Source organism: Rhipicephalus microplus, chromosome 4 (assembly GCF_043290135.1).
Source record: "Rhipicephalus microplus isolate Deutch F79 chromosome 4, USDA_Rmic, whole genome shotgun sequence".
Taxonomy (NCBI): domain Eukaryota; kingdom Metazoa; phylum Arthropoda; class Arachnida; order Ixodida; family Ixodidae; genus Rhipicephalus; species Rhipicephalus microplus.
Genome location: NC_134703.1, coordinates 166,772,372 through 166,778,511, shown reverse-complemented (window position 1 = coordinate 166,778,511; position 6,140 = coordinate 166,772,372). Strand labels below are relative to the sequence as shown.

General features: G+C 45.7%; 1 non-coding gene across 1 annotated transcript; it reads right to left on the bottom strand.

The window, feature by feature from the left end:
* Positions 1-3,877: 3,877 nt before the first annotated feature.
* Positions 3,878-3,950, bottom strand: TRNAT-CGU (transfer RNA threonine (anticodon CGU)). The gene has a single exon. It is a non-coding gene; the product is annotated as a tRNA-Thr (tRNA).
* Positions 3,951-6,140: the final 2,190 nt, after the last annotated feature.

Here is a 6,140-nt window from a genome sequence, read left to right as displayed (position 1 = left end):
GCCCATTACACATCTGTTTTATATTTCATTTGCTGTTCATGTATACTATATAGTTCGCCTTTCGGTCACACACTTGCATCCCTGGTCTAGATTATTCCGAATACCAGGAGGCTGCTTCGATTGCAGTGACCATGGTAACGCCGACTGCCATGTTAGGGTGATTGCAAGGGCAACCTTTAGAGTAGCGGCGTTTACGTTATCTTTCTTGCGAAGCTTGATACTCGATCACTGTCGCACGCGTCCGCCTCAATGGTCAGGTTCGAAAGTCGATACAGTATACTCACAACGCCCATAGACTGTCGCGCCGCTGAGCGGGATCCCGGAGCTCCCTCTCAAGGAGGTTCAGTAGACGACACAATGGTAAGCACTACGCAAATGCTCCCTTGTTCGGCAGGGCTAGCCCCAGTGTTAACCCGTTTGCGAAAAATGAGCACTAGGACTCTGCATGTTTCCTGCATCTGCGAACAAACCGGGCTCTCCTTGGCTCAATAGATATGATTCGTTCTTGCGAGACGCAAAGTTTTGCGATGGAGATGACATGGCAACTTGTGCTTATGTGTACGCAACAGCGTGCGCATATCTGATTGGCAAGGTTTTCTGATGTCACGTGGGTTGTTAAATAGTATCGCCTGACCTTTTAATTTCAACCTCCTTTGTTATAGCATTCGCCAGTGCTGTTGTAGTGCACGAATCCCATCATGTTGCATGCGGGAAGTCATGCGGCTTCAAAATTCGCTGTTCTTTCACTGAAGTGTAAATTTAAGGCCTCCTTTTCTTTTTTAGACACAATAATAATGAGACTAACGGCAGGAATTTTAAGGAAAGTATGGTAGATAATATTAGTAATAACTATAACGTAAATGTGGACACCACTTCCTGCTAAAGTGTAGACGTGAAGCAGCGGGCGTTAATGCTTACACTGGCGGCGGCGTTGACGCTGCCACTCATCGCGGCGTGGCGCAAGAGAGAAACCCGTGGAGGCCCAAAACAAGAATGCAGATGAACCAGTTAGTTTCCTAGTGGAGCATGACAATCGCTGCTAGTAGGCAATGAGAGACAGAAGACTCCGACTCGACACAAAGACCCGCAGTTTGATTTTAGTTAACGCGCACGGTGCGAATTTTCATCGTTCAACAACGCACAGGAGAAATCTCCTAACAGCACTACCTTAGAGGTCAAGATCCAGTGCCTTTATATACGGGATGGCCAGTGAACGGTTGCGCAGCGCCAGAAGTCTGTTTTCACATCGGTCGGTCTAAACATGCGAAGCAGCTCTTTGACTAGCACGTGTAACGCTGTCCCTCCATGTGTTCCACAACGCGCTCCCCTCGCAGTGCCAGGACGAAGGAGCAGATTTCAATGAGATTGATTGAAAACTTTATTGGGCTATGTACAATGTGCTCTCGCTTGTTGGCTTCAGCACCATAGCATATATATATATATATATATATATATATATATATATATGTGTGTGTGTGTGTGTGTGTGATGTATCAAGTGATGGTTAGTAGAGGTCGAGAAGGAAGAAGTGCAGAGAAGAATAAACATGGCGTATGAGCCAGGCCACGTCTCCCATTCGTCATAGCGTCACATATATATATATGACGCTAGATATGGGAGACGTGGCCTGGCTCACACCCCATGTTTATTCCGTTCTGCACTTCTTCCTCATCTACTTCTCCCAAGAATCCCCTCCTTCTTACGTCACAGAATTCCCCCTCCCCCCGAAAGATGGCACCGGTTACAAGCTACAACAAATTGAAGAAGAGAATAAACAAAACAATGGCCAAGTTCACAGCTTCACGTCCCGATGGAGTTTCACAATCTCACTGAATCTTCAAGGCTGAGGGAGCAGTCCGGTGATTTCTATGACGACTCTGGTGGACGAGCTTGACTGTTGCGTCCTGAATGGCATAACCACACTTTGGAAATATGAACTGGTGATGACATCGGTCGAGTTTTTGTGAGGAACGGACAAGGTTGGGAGTGCCTGTAGCATTTGAAGTTCGGATGTCGTCGGGGTTGTATTTTTCGTCGTGAATGGTGCCATCCCAGTGCTTCTTGCTTTCTTGCTTTTTGACTGACTGTGACGAAGTGCCTGAGTGTTTGCGGTGTGCAAGCAGTGCTTCCGCGTCTTTCTCGGCGTTTTCTGTGGTGGTACAGTCGGTGTAATAGCTGAGGCAGGGAATGTCTCTGGTGACTTTTCTTTGTGCAAAAGTGTCTGACGCCTAAAATTGGTCTTTGGTTTCGAGATCTTATTTTCCGATGTTCTTCAATTGGTGAGTGCACTTACGTTGAATTTTGCGTTCTTCGATGCCCTCGTTGCAGTCTCTTTCGTTGTCTCCTGAGTTTGTGTACTTGGCTTTGCTTGCTTTGCTGGTGCTGCTCAGGAGATGGCTGTAGTGGCGCCCCTTCTGGAATTGGGCATACATTTCCTTCGAGGTTTGATGCGTCCTGTAGACAGCTGATGCATGGTGAAATGGTGTCTTGCTTATCGGGCATAGTTGGTAATGCGCCATCATTGCTAGCATGCTCTTCAAATGCTTCGGTAAGGTGGTCCAGTATGAACGCTTCTGGCAGACAGCTGCGTGTGAGGTTTGATGTATGTGCTACTTCTGCATTGTTTCAGTTCTTGGAGCTGTGAGCACTGGATGGGGATACCATAGGTGACGTGGCATTATTAGGTTCGGATTGCACAGCCTGCTGAGCCATAGACATAAAGTCTTGTGATGAAAAACACCTTTTCGAGTCGTCATGGCGTGGTTGGGTATTTTCCCGATGCGTCGATGGTTCACCTATTGTGAACACGGTGTCCTTACGAGGTAGACGGTTAGCGTTGCGAGCACCTGAGGAGCCACGTGATGTAAAACCGGGTGGCGGGCCATGTATGTGAGACGAAAAATTGGGAGCATCAAGTGGTTGAGCAACGTCTCGTGTCATATGCTGAAGCGATGACTTCGAAAATGCCAACTTTCGCGCAGAAGGGCGGCGCGCTTGACGGTTGGGTTTTTCCCAATATACGCATGGCCTTCTGTAAGTAAACTGCTGTGCCCCTTCGTATTGAGGCAGTTGTCGATTCGTGCTGGGCTTTCGCATGTTTGAGGACTGCTTAGGAAATTGACGATAGTGTGCGGTTGTCTCTAGATGGTTGACAATGAGTAGGTCTTGGTCATAGTCGTTAAAACGGGTAATCATCTCCTCTTTGATTTTTTTTTGCCATGACTCGTCGTTCTCGAATATATGGGTGAGGTAAAATTTAAATTCCTCACCGGTGACGTAGTCGCTGAAGTTCGTAACCATCTCCCGTTCCGACCAAGATGCAGCGGCAGCATGAAGCTCGAACAGGTTGAACCAGTCCTGTACGGGTCCGTTGTCCGCTGATCCGGTGTACTTAGGGATGCCAAGGTCGTCTGATGCTGCTGTCATGATGCTTGGTGGCCTTGGTGGTTCGCGTTCTTCTGTGGTCCGCGTTCGGTCACTGCGTCTCGCTGAGGTCTTCGATGATAATGGCCGGGCGATGAAGTGGTTGCGAGGTCTTCATCCTGTCGACTCGTGTGACGCTACGATGACTGGGTGACGTGGCCTGGCTCATACCCCGTGTTTATTCCATTCTGCACTTCTTCCTTCTCGGCTTCTACCAACCATCGCTACCTTCATACGTCATATATATATATATATATATATATATATATATATATATATATATATATATATATATATAAGGGAAAGAAGTGTATACCTAAGGGCTCGTTTTTCCGTGTTTTAACACAATATTAATGAGATATAACAGACAGTAATGCCAAGGAATGTACAGGGGAAGTTATTAGAACCAATGGAATGTAAATAAGAAGAAAGAAAAGTGGATGAAAAAATTACCAACTGTGAGCAGGAATCGAACCTACGACCTTCGAATTACGCGTTCGATGCTCTAACCACTGAGCTATCACAGCGGCCCTCCCTCCATCCACTTTTATGGGTTTATCTGTGAATTTTAGAAGTAGGAGCGACAGTCAGCGCCATCTATAAGCCAAACAACGAGTGTGAAAACACTCGTTGTTTATATATATATATATATATATATATATATATATATATATATATATATATATATATATATATATATATATATATATATATATATATATATATATATATATATAACATTGGTGGTGGTACAATGAAGAATCGTGATCAAGAAAAAGAGCGGCACGTTTTTGTTATGAATCAGCATGAACCGAGACAAAAACCATTAGTGGGTCCAACAGCACAGCTACAGTTTCGTTGTCAACTGGGCAGGGATGCCTTTATCTCGATCTCGGTGCGCGTGCTTTCTGGCAGCTTGCCTCGCAAAAGCGCGGTCACTGCGAGCCAGAAATCCAACTAGCGTGGGCAACAACAGCGGCTGGGGACACCGGGCTTGCTGAACCACCAAGAAAGTGCTGCGAACGAGCTGCCGTAATGACTGTCTCCGTAGCGCATTAAACAAAGTGACGATATTGTCATATAAATATGACTGTTGCGAAAGACGACGCATGCTATACCCATATGTGCGCATAAACTCCAGCTGTTTCAAAAAAAGATGTTCAAAGTAATAGAATTGCGATATTCACTCGTCACCGTCACCCTATATATTTCTGTGGCAGCAGGCATGTTAAGACGATCAGGTACATTAATCAAGAAAGCAATAATACAAAAAATGGCAGATCCCACGTACAGTGGGAAACGATGATATGCGAAGCATGAATGAGAAATGTTGATAAGTAACTTTAAGATGAGCACAACGTTACGAGGTGGAAGTAAATGATTCCGTACATGACTTCCGTGTCATGATTATCATGTTTGGATCTGTCGTTTACCTTCTTCATCTATTCCCGGCACGCGATATCAAATTTAGTATATGTGGAGCGTGCGAAACAGCCGCGAGCATGCTATGAGCGTGGTGTGTTGTCATGTTCTTATATGAGTGCTTGTCAGGATTATCATGTTTGCACCAGTCATATATTTTGTCATCCATTGATGTCACGTAACACCCAAATTTGGTATATGTAGAGCTAGCAAAACGGCCGCGAGCGCATCATGAAGGGTCCAATATACTCCAATGTACCATTGACGCGTGCGTACGATGGGCACAGCGACGCTTCGTTAGCAAAACTCGAGCCAGGCGCGACCAGCGTCCGCCGGCGCGGCCCGACGGCAACCGGCGCGAAATGCGACATGCTGCATTTCACGTCGATGCATTACACAGAAAACACTGAGTCTCCCTCTTTTCGTGATGGAGGGACGCCGGATGAGCTGAAATGCACATGCGTCAAAGCAACGACGTGCAGCGCGCGCGTGCGAGTATATGGCGGGACCGGCGCCTGGCGTGGCAACGCCGGCGTATCGCGACGAAATGAATGCCGACGAGTACGCGCACCGCGTCACGTCGAAATGTATCGGCGCCTTGACTGAGGCATGTAGTCATGTTCTCACATGACACGCACCTCATGATTATTATGTTTGCACCAGTCACATACCTTCGTCATCCATTGACGTCACGTAATACCAAGTTTGGTATAAGTGAAGCTAGCGAAACGGCCGCCAGAGCATCATGATCGTGGCATGTAGTCATGTTGTTACATGACACGCATCTTATGATTATCATGTTTGCACTAGTATCATACCTTCGTCATCCATTCACGCATGGTACTACCATATTTGGTATATGTGACGCTAGCGAAACGGCCGCCAGCGTATCATGAGCGACGCATATAGTCATTTTTTTACATGACATGCATGTAGTGATTTTCATGTTGGGGTCTGTTTCTTGTGTTCGCCATGCAATCATGTCACACCATGCCAGTTTTTCGACATGTCATGTCTACGAAACCACCGCAAGAGCTGCAGAACAATGACATGTAAATCATGACATTCATGACATACATATCATGATTTTCTTGTTATGACTAGTCAAATATGTTCTTCATACAGTCATGTTCTGCCACATTAAGTTTCGTAACGATACCAATATCGAAACGGCCAGGAGATCTAAAAGTCGTAGGCGGCTAGATAGATAGATAGATAGATAGATAGATAGATAGATAGATAGATATATAGATAGATAGATAGATAGATAGATAGATAGATAGATAGATAGATAG